Here is a 14,897-nt window from a genome sequence, read left to right as displayed (position 1 = left end):
CGCGCATGCGCCGCCCGGCAATGTCACTTCCGCGCCAGCTGGCGGGACACCAAAGGCCATTCCCGCCAGCTGGCGGGGCGGAAATCAGTCCGGCGTGGGCCTAGCCCCTCAAGGTTGGGGCTTGGCCGCTCAAGATGCGGAGCATTCCGCACCTTTGGGGCGGCGCGATGCCCAACTGATTTGCGCCGTTTTGGGCGCCAGTCGGTGGACATCGCGCTGTTTCCAGAGAATTTCGCCCATGGAGTCGGTATTCAGGGGCCGGCCGAGAGGGAAAGTAGGCCCAGAGGGTGAGGGGCCGGCTCGCCGATCGGTGGGCCCCGATCGCGGGCCAGAACCCATCCTTCACCCCGGTGAAGGAGCCCCCCCCCCTACAGGCCGCCCCCGAACGCTCCCGCAGAGTTCCCGCCGGCAGCGACCAGGGGTGAACGGCGCCGGCGGGACTCTGTGTGTTGGAGCGGCCGCTCGGCCCATCCGGGCAGGAGAATCGGCGGCCCCGCCGATTCCAGCGGCCCGCGGCCGTCGCCGCGCCAAACGCGCCGGCGCAAATGGCGCCGATGCTACGCACCTCGGAGAATTGTGCGTCGGCGTCGGGGCGTTGTGGCGCGGTTGCTCCGATTCTCCGGCCCGGCGCGGGGCTCGGAGAATCGACCCCGCTATTCTCAAATTGAAAAGGAAGGATTGGTTGTTATTTTGGGGGTGAAGAAATTACACCCATATGTCTACGGCTGACATTCCGCAATCGTAATGCACCATAAACTCCTGCTAACTCTTTCCAAAGAGGATAAAGTGATTCCCCCAATCGCCATGGCTAAAATCCAATGTTGGGCATTGTTAGTATCCTACGAATATTCTCTCGAGCAGCACCCAGGAACAGACATTGTCAACGCAGATGTCCGTTGCCCACAATGCGGATGTCCGTTGACCCCTCTGTCGGCAGTGAAGAAAGTCACCATGACCTTGACCTTCCTGGATACCTTGCTGGTGTCCAATTCACCCATGGACCAAGAAGGACCCCATTGCACCATATGATCCTCAGTGTCAGAATCCGAGGACACCCCAGGGATTACAGGAAACCCTTCCTCGTGAAACTTCCTCGACAAGAGCTGAGTGTGGAAGGTGGCATCATTCTGTCGGGAGACCGAGTTCTCGTCCCCCGCCCAGGTCAGCGCCCAATCCTGACGGAATTACACAATAATCACCCCAGGTTATTCAAGATGGAAATGGGCGTAAGGAGCTGGAGACCCAGGCGCGATGCAGACACAGAGAATATCCCAGCGCCAGGAAAACCAGAGGCTCCTAACTTTGGCCTCTATGCAACCACGGGGAAGGCCAGGACGCCATTGTTACGGGTGCACATGGACCTCGCTGGCCCCTTCTTGGGATCGATGTTCCTTATTTTAGCCGGGCCCACTTGGAATGGTCAGACGTAAAGTAAGTGAAGTCACCATCGTCCAGGGCGACGAGAGTCTGCTTTCCTCTTTGAGGGGAGAGCTGACTGCGAGCGATTTAACCTGAGGGTCACCCCGCCTCAGGCGAGGGGTGAAGTCCATCGTATATCCTCCACAACATCTCATGCAGCAACAGAAAAAATCCTGCAAAGCCTCGGCGCCCCCGGCACACCACAGGTCTTCGTATCCAGTAGCGGTGTCCCCTTTACCAGCAGAGAATCTCAGGTAGTCACGAAGTCGAACGATACTAAACACAGTCGAGCGCCGCCAAACGGTCCTTTGTCCAATTCAAAACCGGAATATTGAAATATGGAATTGGCCAAGTTCCTCTTTGATATATAGCACAGGGCTAAATCGCTGGCTTTGAAAGCAGACCAAGGCAGGCCAGCAGCACGGTTCAATTCCCGCACCAGCCTCCCCGAACAGGCGCCGGAATGTGGCGACTAGGGGCTTTTCACAGGTCCTTTAAATGCAGCTGCCTGACCCGGACCGGGTGTTCCTGTTGGTCCAGGGCTGGCATGTTTGTTTGGTGTGCCCCAGTAGTGCCTTTATTTTCAGTGTCAAGTAAACCAGTGTGTCCTATTCTCTCCGCGCCTTCTGGAATTATTACAGAAAACGTTCGGCCTCCTCACTTCCAGAGGAACTGGTGTAATCTCCCGGGAGTGTTGAGTGAAGCTGCTTGCCATTCCATTCCCCACGGCGGATAAAATCCCTGTCAAACCCTCCCTGTCGCAGGCTCGTACTCCTACCCTTTTATGGACACGCTGGCATTCCAGATCCTACAGCCCCTTTGAGTGTGAGGTGAGATCCACTTGACGCAAAGCAGCCCATTTGCTAACTTTATCCTAAGTGAGTGACCCTTTCGATGAATCAAGTCAGAATTTCCACTGCCCTCAGATTAGTCACACCTTGGCATCTCTGCACTGAAATTTCACAATCAGTTCCCGCATTAGTTGAATACCATCTTTGAGGGCTCTAATCACCCTGTTACTGGTACGCGATAATGGCTCAACTCAGCACCAAATTCCTTTGCACTTTGAAACGGTTGGGCATGCCGTAGACACTCCACATTTATTTTGTATTAGAAAATCCCTTGAAGCCTGAACGAAACACCTCTGTGTTGGGCTTGCCGAGTTTGCAATGTCAAGCGGGTTGGATCTCCTTCGAAGAACCAGGGACAAGCGCCCCTTTTCTGGGTAACGTACCCCTGCCTGAAATCGTTTGGGCTGGATTCTCCGCAGCCCGACGCCGTAATCGGGCCCGGCGCGGTTCGGCGATTCTCCGGGCACCAAAACTTGGCATCACCGGCGAGCACGCCAACGCCGCCGGGGGGGGGGGGGGGGGGGGGGGTGGCATTGCCAGAGGCCCGTTCAGCAATCCTCCGCTCCCGACCGGCCGAGTTCCCGATGGCGTGGAACTAACCTGCTATTGCCGATCGGGATGCTGGCGTGGGAGATGCGGAATCCGCCGTGGAGCACGGTGCGGTTGCTGGAGGCCACCGCCGTTTCGCATGCGCGGCCTCTGACCCGGAGGTGCGGGGTCCGTATCTGCAGCGAAAGCTGCGGGATCTACCCCGGGTTCCTGCTAGCCCCCTGCAGGGCTAAGAATTTGTTTCACTTTTTTGCTGGAATTTCGGGAGTAAAACTCCACCGTTTTGATACTGGCGTCGGGACATAGTCACAATAATGGAGAATCCAGCCCATTATCTTTTAACATCTTTGTTTCATGTGAGACATTTGAAGGCCGTGGAGAATTTAATTGACAGGGGGCTGAAGAAAAAGCCAAGGCAAGTGGAGCCCGGTGGTGTAAAGAAATAAAAGTTCTTCAAAGTGAAACACGAGCAAAGGAAGATTCCCGAAGGCTCTGGTTTCATTAAAACCACAGAAGGATTATTTCCTGTGATGGGCTTTCCAGTGGGGCCGAAATCAGGGCAGCTACACCGGCGTTTTTGCCCCCTAGAGCGTCCATTTTGCTGAGCGTCTATTTGTACCCAGAATTCCTGCCAAGCTGACGAGAATGCCTGCCAATCTCATGCCGCAGCACCATTTTTGCGTTAAATTTCATTCACGGTTGGAAAGTAGGTGTTGCCGGCATGGCCGATCTCTGTTTCAAGCACTTCCTGTTTTAATGGAAGGCTCACCCCCTAGATGCCCTGAGAAGGTGCTGATGTGGGCCTCCTTCTTAACAGCTGTGTTTGGTCTAGGCTGTGCCAGATGGAGGCTGTGTATCTCTAGGTTAGTAGTGGGCAGCCTGCGGCCTGGGAGGGTGACATGCGGCCTACCTGAGTTCTGGGCGCGGCCCCACGAGACATTTTGCTGACCGCTGCCCACGGGCGGGGTCGCCACATTCCGCTGATTCCCGTCCGTGCAGTTTTTTTCCTAACGGTGCGACTGAAGTGATTCGCACGTGAAGCGAGGGCGAGTGAAGCGAGGAGCGTGCTGATTGCTCACAACATTGACTCTGAGAGACGGGCGCTCCCTCTGCGTCCAAAGCGTAAATATTTTCTTTGCTTTTAACATTTGAAATAAATGATTGTTCTATTAATATATAAATGATTAAGCATTTTCTATAACCCGTTGTGAAATATTTGGTGTGTATTAAATCATTAAATGATTACAATTAAATTCCTATCTTATTCATGGGGTCATGGTTAGTGAGCAAGCCCCGATTTCAGTCTTGCGGCCCACTGAGATGAAGGAGGGTCACTCATGTGGCCCACTCACTGGCCCAGGTTGCCCACTCACTGGCCCAGGATGCCCACTCTCTAGCCCAGGTTGCCCACTCACTAGCCCAGGTTGCCCACTCACTGGCCCAGGCTGCCCACTCACTAGCCCAGGCTGCCCACTCACTAGCCCAGGCTGCCCACTCACTAGCCCAGGCTGCCCACTCACTAGCCCAGGCTGCCCACTCACTAGCCCAGGTTGCCCGCTCTCTAGCCCAGGTTGCCCACTCACTAGCCCAGGTTGCCCACTCACTGGCCCAGGTTACCCACTCACTGGCCCGGGTTTCCCACTCTCTAGCACAGGTTGCCCACTCACTAGCCCAGGTTGCCCACTCACTAGCCCAGGTTGCCCACTCACTAGCCCAGGTTGCCCACTCACTGGCCCAGGTTGCCCACTCACTAGCCCAGGTTGCCCACTCACTAGCCCAGGTTGCCCACTCACTAGCCTAGGTTGCCCACTCACTAGCCCAGGTTGCCTGTCACTGATCTAGGCCGTGTCATTGAGCAGTTGGGAGCCAACCAGGTTGGTGGAATAATGGAGCAACGTACAGGCCAGAAGGGCAAAGGAGTCCTTCACTTAGCAACGTCCGTTGCGATTTCAGCATCGAAGCAGCAAGGTGACGGCCATTTGCACTAATCCCAGCCCTTTATAAAAACTGAGTTCAAAATATCATGGCGAGGTTTTCAACTCACATTCTCTTGATGCTAGCTCAGGGACATAATCATTCTGCTCCCATATCCAATTGGGTTCAATCCCAGACAGGAATCAGGTTAAAGGATTGAAGCCCCAGAAAGTGGAGAACCCTCACCACGAACCGTCTCCTGCTCCGTCAAACCTTCCATCCCGCCCGTGACGATTCCTGTATTGGCTGGGACTGGACGCCTCACATATTCCCCTTTTCACATATAAACTTAGGCCACGAGTGGTCGGGGAAAACACGGAGAACTGATTTTCCTGCCACGCCCTCCAACCACGTCCGTCGTGGTCGGAAAATCCCCGCCTTACTTTTCAAGCAGTTTTGATTATCGTCAGCGCACATTAGGCGCGACGTGGAAGCAATTGAAGCAATTCCCCCTGGGGAAGCTTTTCAAAGTTAATGCACCTCATCCCGATCCCTTAGCTATGCACCCCAGAAAGTATCGAGCAGATTTCAGATAGTTCCAAAAAAAAAAAAAATAACGAGACGGCAGAAAAATAACTGCTTACTGCGGCACCTAAAATTCTGGCCGCACCTTTACACTTCTTGTGACCCAGGGTGATTGTGGGGAATCCGTATTCATTTCTTCCACCTGGCATTTTAACAAGACAGGATGCGTTCCGTCACAAGGGCCTAAAGGAGTGAGGAAATTTGGGTGCAGTGTCAATTGAAGGCTTTATTAAGCAGAACTTTATCCCCAGCAGCGTGGTTACAGAATGCAGCTGCTGAGGGAAATGGAGGGAAAAACTGGGTTCTTATACCGGCATTTCTGGGTGGAGTCCAGTAGGTGGCAGATCCTATCAGGACCTGGCATCCCTCCACCAATAGCCTGTCGACACGCGGTGTACCGTATTACCCCTAATACATGCCACCACAATGATCATGTCTGATCCTCCATCTCAACCCCCCACGTTCTCCCCGTGGCGCCTTTGGAGTCGACTCCCGGAATTCTCCAGCTCATCGCTGTCGCCGGGATTCTCTGGGCACGCCGGCACGCGGTGTGGGGGTGTCTTCAGTGGGAAGTCCCGAGATTCCCGCCGCCGGAGAACGGTGTGACGCCTCCCGCTGCCGAGCAGCACGCGGCTGGGAGGCCGGAGAAACCAGCCCCGGGCCTCCGTTTATGATCGTCTTCTGAAGGCAGTGACGCACATTTGGCATTTCTGCTGGCGGCCAAATCGACTTGAGCAGCTCCCCATTTTCGATCCAGCCTTTCCCACGAACAAGAACATCAATTTTCCAATATGTGCTCCCGGCAGGCGAGGCTGCACACTGGGAGCCTTCAACTGGAAAACCTGGCCGAGCTGGGATCGGTGGGAATCATTTCCTCAGTGGAGCACAAGAAAGAAATGGCCGTGCAAAATAAAGATTTTAAAAGGCCATCTCCTCCCCAGATACGGACACACTGACCCACACACGCATCTCCAACTGGACACCACTGCAGAAATGCAACTACCACCAGCCCATCTCCAAATTTACCATCTTTAAACGAGTACTGTTGAACAAATACAGATGTATTTCAAAAAAATAATTCATTCCAGTTTTATTTGTTGGTTTTGGGAATCCCATTTTCTTTTACCCTTTGGGTGGAATTTTGCGCCCAGTGCATTGAGTGCAGGCTGAGGCGAGGTCCAGCTCTCCGGCTGCACTCCTGTGTTGTCTCTCCAGATTCTCTGAGCGTGATCTGCCCCAATGGCAACAAGGTCCCATAGCTCGGGATCAGCCGAGTGCTTCCTGGTGCTCGGAGCGCTGAGAAACGCCACGCTATCGGACAGCCTTTGGGTAGATCGGGGGGCCTCTGCGGGGTACGTGGGGCCGAGGACTGCACCGAGGAGCTCCGCGCGTGCCGGAACTCCTCCATACAGGGAGAGGTCGGGAGGCTCCCCCCCCCCCCGGAACAGCACCCGAACCCCCCCCCCCCCAAAAGCTCCATCTCACCTACAAGGGGGTCCTCTGCCCCTCCCCCCCAATACCCACACAGGGCACCCCAGGCCCAATCCCCGTCGTGTGAAAAATGCCCAAGGTGCCACCAGCATTGTCAAGGTGCCACCCCGCCTAGAGGGCAAACAACTGGGGTCCTCTGATGCCCAGGGAGACCCCCACGAGTGCCGTTCCATCTGGTCCTCGTTTGTGGAGACCCGCGCTGACTGGCACTCGCCCGAGGTCTCTGACGCAAAGGGGTTAGACCTCGGGAACTCATATTATAGTGAGGCTGTCTCACTCCATTATGCAGATGTGCTAGAAAGTGATCCCGCCCACAATGGGTGGGATTCACATCGCAATGTCTCGCAAGATGGCGATAAATCTCACGTGGCGCAGCAAGCCTGGTAAGATCCCGAAAGTGGGATCTCCTGGCATCCATCAGCCACGCGCCCTTCTTTCGGGCACATTGCGACTGGTAGATCTCGCCCTCTGACACACTGTGCACAGAAAGCTGGGGGAGAGTTGGGTGATGTCTGCCCCTTGCTGGCGGGGCGGGGTCTGATAGAACCGGCAACACTGGCTGCCCACAGAGCGGGAGACTTTTCACTCCCTGGTCTGTGCAGCAGGAAGTACTCCCACCCTGCGATTGACGAGACATTAACAGAACATATGAAACCTGGACAAAAGGAAAAGTCCCGCCACGTAGCGGAATTCCGGAGGAAAAATAAAACAACTGAGTGGATTGAAATTCTGCCGCTTCAAAATGAAAACCATGGCCGGGATTCTCCGACCCGCCGCCGGATTGGAAAATCCCCGGGGAGACGCGGGAATCGCGCCCCGTGGCCGGCTTCCCCATTCTCCGGGGCCGATTCTCGGGCTCCCGTGGGATTCCCGCCGCGCTGGTCGGGGGCCATTGACAGTGCGCCCCCCCCAGCCCCCCACCCGCCCCGGCGATTCTCTGGGCCCCGATGGGCCTACGGCCGGGACCTGGAAGGGGAGTCTGCGGGGGATGTCCTGGAAGGGGGGGGGGGATCTGGCCCCGCGGGGGGGGGGGGCCGCCACGGAGGACTGGCCCGCGATCGGGGCCTACCAATCGGCCGGCGGGCTGATTCTGTAGGGGCCGCTGTCGGGCTCCGCTGTATTGCCCGGGGGCCGGCGCGGAATCACGCCGGCCGTTCCGCGCATGCACGATCTCGCGCCGGCTGTTCAGCGCCGGCTGGAGCTGCGGGGACCACCCCAGCGCCAACCTAGCCCCCGAGGATGAAAATGAAATGTGAATGAAATGGAAATCGCTTATTGTCACAAGTAGGCTTCAATGAAGTTACTGTGAAAAGCCCCTAGTCGCCACATTCCGGCGCCTGATCGGGGAGGCCGGTACGGTCATTGAACCGTGCTGCTGGCCTGCCTTGGTCTGCTTTAAAAGCCAGCTCTTTAGCCCTGTGCTAAACCAGCCCCTGGATGGGGAGCATGCCCCATTATCGGGGGCCGTTGACGCCGGAGTTGTTGGCGCCGCCTTTCACGTCTGTGTGGGGACATAGCCCCATTATTGGAGAATCCCGCCCCATGACTTCCTGAACTCTCTGTGGTGAAATTCTTCTGGTGGGGTGGGAGGGGGGGGGGGGGGGGGGGGGAGCAGATACATCTTTCTTTGCTATCCCCTTCTGAGCACGCTTGCAGGAACACCTCCGTTTTGGCGAACGGTTCCGTTGCGTTAAAAGTGAAGCAAAGGCGTATCAGACTGTGAGTGCGCGATGCCTGAGCCAATTAGACAACAAATTGTTCTCTTGTGGACCAACCAGCCGCTGGATTGGTTCCCAGTGCCCCGGTCAATATTTATCCTTCAATCAGCAAAGCCAAAAGCAGGCCACCCGGTCATTTCTCACATTTGCCGTTTGTGGAGGGCTGCACGTCAGCTGTACTACTCTGTGTACGCTGCATGCTAGGGGGCAGCACGGTAGCATTGTGGATAGCACAATTGCTTCACAGCTCCAGGGTCCCAGGTTCGATTCCGGCTTGGGTCACTGTCTGTGCGGAGTCTGCACATCCTCCCCGTGTGGTGCGTGGGTTTCCTCCGGGTGCTCCGGTTTCCTCCCACAGTCCAAAGATGTGCAGGTTAGGTGGATTGGCCGTGACAAATTGCCCTTGGTGTCCAAAATTGCCCTTAGTGTTGGGTGGGGTTACTGGGTAATGGGGATAGGGTGGAGGTGTGGACCTTGGGTAGAGTGCTCTTTCCAAGGGCCGGTGCAGACTCGATGGGCCGAATGGCCTCCTTCTGCACTGTAAATTCTATGATACATAACGGTAAATATACCTTGTTCAAAAACCCAATAAAAAAACATTTATGAAAAACTGTACTTCTCTGGCTGTGAAGTGGTTCGGCTGATCGGGAAAGTTGGTCCCTGCCAAAGCGGGCGGGATATCTCCTGTGAGGGGAAACAGTTGGAGCTGTCGAGAAGAAAACAAACGTATTTCATTTAACATGTTGACCATTATTTACAGCTCCGGTAGTCCCCTACTGGGTCTTCTCTAGTCAGTGCCAAACTGGCTGGTTGTATTTATACAAACGCATATGAACTGTGTTAAGGGTTGCCCACCCCCTGATCGGTGGAGCTCGTATTCTGCAGACTCCACGGGGTAGATCATCCCGGAGCTGCGAGTGCCGGGAGACTCCCGGCCAAGGGCGCTCGCTATGGCACTTCCTTCCCATTTAGTTGAATCGCGTCCCAGATGTGGGGGGGGGTTAATATCCTTTAAACTTCTCCTCACAGGAGAAATCAACGATGGGCATAAATGAACAAATAACCTATTAATGTTAATAATAATAATAACTTCATTCTTGTGACAACAAAGGGTTATTATTAAGTTACTGTGAAAAGCCCCTAGTCGCCACATTCCGGCGCCTGTTCGGGGAGGCCGATACGGGAATTGAACCCGCGCTGCTGGCCTTGTTCGGCATAACAAACCAGCTGTCTAGCCCACTGAGCCAAACCAGCCTGAACGAAGCCATTAGTACCTATTACTGTACATGCATTAACTCTAATGTGGAAAGAAACATTACTGAAAACCTTGTTAATTTTCTGATCGGGCATTACAGGTGGGGAATCTCACCTGTTGGGCGACCAGGCTAACAACCTGAATCCCGTTTCTTGTTTTACTGATTGCTATCGTTCCATTTTCCAAACTGTCCCTCTGGTGGGAAAGGCTCCACACCAAGAGTGTCCAATCAGAAAATCCAGCCAATTATTTTGAGATGCCTGTCACTCCAATCTCCTGTTTGGTTGGATTTGGATTTGTTTAATGTCACGTGTACCGAGGTACAGTGAAAAGTATTTTTCTGCGAGCACCTCAACAGATCATTAAGTACATGGGAAGAAAAGGGAATAAAAGAAAATATATAATAGGGCAACACAAGATATACAATGTAACTACATAAGCACCGGCATCGGGTGAAGCATACAGGGTGTAGTGTTAATGAGGTCAGTCCATAAGAGGGTCATTTAGGAGTCTGGTGACAGTGGGGAAGAAGCTGTTTTTCAGTCTGTTCGTGCGTGTTCTCAGACTTCTGTACCTCCTGCCCGATGGAAGAAGTTGGAAGAGTGAGTAAGCCGGGTGGGAGGGATCTTTGATTATGCTGCCCGCTTTCCCCAGGCAGTGGGAGTTGTAGATGGAGTCAATGGATGGGAGGCAGGTTCGTGTGATGGACTGGGGTTCACGACTCTCTGAAGTTTCTTGCGGTCCTGGGCCGAGCAGTTGCCATACCAGGCTGTGATGCAGCCCGATAGGATGCTTTCTATGGTGCATCTGTAAAAGTTGGTAAGGGTTAATGTGGACATGCCGAATTTCCTTAGTTTCCTGAGGAAGTATAGGTGCTGTTGTGCTTTCTTGGTGGTAGCGTCGGCGTGGGTGGACCAGGACAGATTTTTGGAGATGTGCACCCCTAGGAATTTGAAACTGCTAACCATCTCCACCTCGGCCCCGTTGATGCTGACAGGGGTGTGTACAGTACTTTGCTTCCTGAAGTCAATTACCGGCTCTTTAGTTTTGCTGGCATTGAGGGAGAGATTGTTGTCGCTGCACCACTCCACTAGTTTCTCTATCTCCGCCTGTATTCTGACTCGTCGTTATTCGAGAGCCGGCCCACTATGGTCGTTTCGTCAGCAAACTCGTAGATGGAGTTGGAACCAAGTTTTGCCACGCAGTCGTGTGTGTACAGGGAGTAGAGTAGGGGGCTAAGTACGCAGCCTTGCGGGGCGCCGGTGTTGAGGACTATTGTGGAGGAGGTGTTGTTGTTCATTCTTACTGATTGTGGTCTGTGCGTCAGAAAGTCGAGGATCCAGTTGCAGAGTGGGGAGCCAAGTCCCAGGCTTTGATATGAGCTTGGCTGGGGTTATGGTGTTGAAGGCGGAGCTGTAGTCAATAAGTAGGAGTCTGATGTAGGAGTCCTTGTTGTTGAGATGCTCTAGGGATGAGTGTAGGGCCAGGGAAATGGCGTCTGTTGTGGACCGGTTGCAGCGGTATGCGAATTGCAGTGGATCAAGGCGTTCTGGGAGTCTGGAGGTGATGCGCTTCATGACCAACCTCTTGAAGCTCTTCATTACGACTGAAGTCAGGGTCACCAGACCGTAGTCATTGAGGCAGGTTGCCTGGTTCTTCTTTGGTACCGGTATGATGGTGGTCTTCTTGAAGCAGGTGGGGACCTCGGAGTGGAGTCGGGACAGGTTAAAGATGTCCGTGAATACCTCTGCCAGCTGGTCCATGCAGGCTCTGAGTGCACGACCAGGGATCCCGTCTGGACCCGTCGCCTTCCGAGGGTTCACTTTCAGGAAGGCCGATCTGACTTCGGAAGCTGTGATGGTGGGTATGGGTGAGTTATGGGCTGCTGGGGCACTCGCCAGTGGATTGTTGGTTACCTGCTCGAACCGAGCATAGAATGCATTGAGTTCATCGGGGAGGGGTGCGCTGCTGCCGGAGATGCTGTTCGGCTTCGCTTTGTAGCCCGTTATGTTGTTTAGTCCTTGCCACAACCGCCGAGAGTCTGTCTGTGACTTTAGTTTGGTTTGATATTCTCTCTTGTCAACTCGGATGGCTTTGTGGAGGTTGTACCTGGATTTCTTGTATAGGTCAGGGTCGTCTGCCTTGAACGCCTCAGATCTGTCCTTCAGTAGGGAGTCAATCTCGCGATTGAGCCATGGTTTCGGGTTGGGGAACGCACGTACTGCTTTCTTTGGCTCGCAGTCGTCCACACATTTGCTGATGAAGTCTGTGACGGTGGTGGCATACTCATTTAAGTTGGTCGCTGAGTTCTTAAAAATGGAACAGTCCACTGTCTCTAAGCAGTCACATAAGAGCTCTGCTGTCTCCTTGGACCAGCACTGCACAACCTTCTTAGCTGGATTCTCCCGCTTGCGTTTCTGCTTGTATGCTGGGAGAAGGTCCTTATGGTCTGATTTCCCAAAGTGCGGTCGGGGGAATGGAATGGTAGGCACCCTTGATTTTTGAGTAGCAGTGGTCAAGAGTATTGTCACCCCTGGTGGGACAGGAGATGTGCTGGTGGAATTTTGGCAGTACACTCTTTGTTGAAGTCTCCGGCCACGATGAACAAGGCCTCCGGGTGTTCTGTTTCATAGTTGTTTATAACTGTGTACAGTTCGTCCAGCGCCTTCCTCACTTCTGCCTGGGGTGGGATGTAGACCGCTGTGCTAATGGCTGAAGTGAACTCACGTGGAAGATAATATGGGCGGCACTTCACGGTCAGGTATTCCAGGTCTGGGAGCAGTTGGCCGCCAGGGTCGCCACATCCAAGCACCAGGAGGAGTTGATGAGGAGGCAAACCCCTCCACCCTTCGCTTTGCCTGATGATGCCGTGTAGTCTGCCCGGTGAATTGAGAAGCCTTCAGGTTGTATGGCACAGTCCGGTGAGGTGGACTGTGCCAGCGGTTCATCTGACTCTCCCCATTGTTGCTAACTTTCTCCTTGGTTCAGTTGCTCTGTTTTATTACCTTTGCTCTCGAGTCGCCAGGTATCTTTATGATACCGCCACGAGGTTCAAGTCCGAGTAATGATCAATAACCCAATACACAGTAATCGCTACTCATGCACAAATTCTACGTCTAAGCTACTTCTACAACTAACAGGCCTATACTTAACTTCGGACTGGCCCACCAGGTCAGGGGAACAAATGGCCTTTCGTTCGGGTTCTGAGTCTGCGGGATTCGAAGTTGGTACGGATTGGTAGCTAGGAGCGCCTACCTCGTAGCGAGCGTTGAATTAAGACTTACTTCGTTCGGTAGTCACTGCACCGGTCACGGTCAATGTTGGTTCGTGTTGCTGGGTGACCCGGGCAGGACGCAGAGGTGAAGAGAGCGATTTGAACTTGGGTCTTAACTCTTATAGTCCCCAGGGGCTTCCCGCCTTTCCGGGCGGACCCTGTACCTGGTCCCAAGTGATTGGACTTTGTCCCAATCGCTTGGTTCGATTTTCTCCAATACTGGAGCGGTTCCCTGATCGATGGGCGGTCTTGAAGTGCTCGTTCACCTCCTTTGTGTTGGCTCCTGCTGGCGCCGAGGAGTCTGGCTTTGCTTTGTGTGTCCCAAATGTTACTTATTGTTCCCGGGGATTGCTCATCAGTATGCAGGTGGCTGCTACATTGTTATGCTGATGGTCGCTGGTATCGATGTTGTCTGGCCTTTTGCAGTTTTAATACACAGCAAACCTGCAGCCGCTGGTTTCGGTCTTGTTGGCTGACTTTCCCATCAGCCTTTGCCGTTCGCCATTTTAAATCGGGAGTTGGCCAATTTAGGTGGCTACACCATTTCTTTATGATTCCTTCATCCCAAGGCCCCTTTGAACATTTGGCCTCACATTCGCCACTCAGAGCTCCCTTAGTGACCCCACTCTCCCCCGCCCAGCCTGCCATTTGCCTCAAGCTCAGAAGGTTGTCCGTTCAAAGTGGGAGTGTTACTGAATGAGCAATCCTGAAGGCTGACCTAATGGTCTGGAGTTATGAGTCCACATTCCATCGTGGCACCACGGGGAAGGTAGGTTCAATGAGGAATTCAGTCAAACCCAGTGCAGAAGGAGGCCATTCAGCTCATCGAGTCTTCACTGACCCTCCAAAAGAGCACCCTACCCAGGCTCACTCCCTTGCCCTATTCCCATGAGCCCACCTAATCTTTTGGACAATAAGGGGGCAATTTATCATGGCCAATCCACCTAACCCTGCACATCTTTGGACTGTGGGAGGAAACCGGAGCACCCGGAGGAAACCCACGCAGGCACGGAGAGAACGTGCAGACTCCGCACAGACAGTGACCCGAGGCCGGAATCGAACCCGGGTCCCTGGCGATGTGAGGCAGCAGTGCTAACCATCATGCCGCCCCAATTAATGCTAGTCTTCTTAAGAACAATCATGAAAACTACTGGATTTGTGGTTCAGTAAGGCCCCTTAGGGCAGGAAATCTGCTGTCCTTACCCAGTCTGGTTGGCATGCGAGTCCTGACCCTTGGCAGTGTGATCAACTCTCCGAAAAGCCGTTCAGTTGTGCCAAATACTGTCAGTGTACTGGCACCACGTGGATCACACGTGGTTGAAGGAGGTGGTTTTCAAGGACAATTAGGGATGGGCAACAAACCCTGGGCCTAGCCAGCGATGCTCACCTCCCGGGAGCAAATTAAAAAAATATCTCATACTTTACTTTCTCTGCTTGCAAAGCTGATCTGACACTAACCCCTGTGCTTCTTAAGTCTGTTTCTCACTGCGGCAATTAAATCGCCAGAAGAGAACTGTAAGCTGAATGTGTTTCCATCTGTATATAGGTATTATGGGCGAAATTCTCCGGTATCGGGGCGATGTCTGCCAACCGGCGCCAAAAATGGCGCAAATCAGTCGGGCATCGCGCCGCCCCAAAGGTGCGGGAACCTCCGCATCTTGGGGGGCCGAGCCCTAACCTTGAGGGGCTAGGCCCGCGCCGGACTGATTTACACCCAGCCAGCTGGTGGAAAACACCTTTGGTGCCCCGCCAGCTGGCGCGGAAATGACATTGCCGGGCGGCGCATGTGCGGGAGCGTTAGCGGCCGCTCACGGCATCCCTGCGCATGCGCTGTGGAGGGA

This window comes from Scyliorhinus torazame, chromosome 30 (genome assembly GCF_047496885.1).
Source record: "Scyliorhinus torazame isolate Kashiwa2021f chromosome 30, sScyTor2.1, whole genome shotgun sequence".
Lineage (NCBI taxonomy): Eukaryota > Metazoa > Chordata > Chondrichthyes > Carcharhiniformes > Scyliorhinidae > Scyliorhinus > Scyliorhinus torazame.
This window is presented reverse-complemented; position numbering follows the sequence as displayed.